The sequence below is a fragment of the Pan troglodytes genome, chromosome 3 (genome assembly GCF_028858775.2).
Source record: "Pan troglodytes isolate AG18354 chromosome 3, NHGRI_mPanTro3-v2.0_pri, whole genome shotgun sequence".
In the NCBI taxonomy this organism is placed as follows: Eukaryota; Metazoa; Chordata; class Mammalia; order Primates; family Hominidae; genus Pan; species Pan troglodytes.
In genome coordinates this window covers 47,967,284-47,967,879 of record NC_072401.2, presented here as the reverse complement: position 1 = coordinate 47,967,879, position 596 = coordinate 47,967,284, and the positions used below count along the sequence as shown (strand labels likewise).

General features: G+C 34.9%; 1 non-coding gene across 1 annotated transcript; it reads left to right on the top strand.

Moving 5' to 3' along the window:
• The first annotated feature begins 260 nt into the window (after positions 1-260).
• On the top strand, positions 261-367 carry LOC112209035 (U6 spliceosomal RNA). Its single transcript, XR_002943722.1, has one exon. It is a non-coding gene; the product is annotated as a U6 spliceosomal RNA (small nuclear RNA).
• The last annotated feature ends 229 nt before the right edge of the window (positions 368-596 follow it).

Here is a 596-nt window from a genome sequence, read left to right as displayed (position 1 = left end):
AGTCCCAGTTAGATACCCATGCTCTCTTTGTGAAACCGGATTATTGGAAGCAAATTATAATATGTTTCCCATAAATAGATCCCTCTTTCTTATTGTGTTCAATTTATGCTACCAATACTACTTTGCACTAATTAGAGACACTGACTAGAAGCTGGTGAAACAGACAGGCCTAGAACAAAACATCTGTTGACCCTAAAGAAAGGGTAGTATCCAAGCAGATCATCAAGAAGCAAATTTGCAGAAACGTTAAAACTATTCTTGTGCTCACTTTGGCAGCACATATACTAAAATTGGAATGACACAAAGAAGATTAGCATGGCGCCTGCACAAGGACGACTCTGTTTAAAAAAAAAAAAGTTAACCTTCTGATTGTAATAAGTAACAGGTAAAAGTGCATCATTTGTCAAACTCATGGCTAGAAGATATGGGTCACAGATAACACATTCTAAAGGCCAAGCAATCATGCAATTACCATGAGTTGACTATTTCTTAAATTTCCTTCCTAGAAAAATACAAATTTGACACAGTTCAATAAAAAAGAAACTAGTATGTCAAAAACAAAATAGTAAAGCAAACCTACTAGGAAACTCTAATTG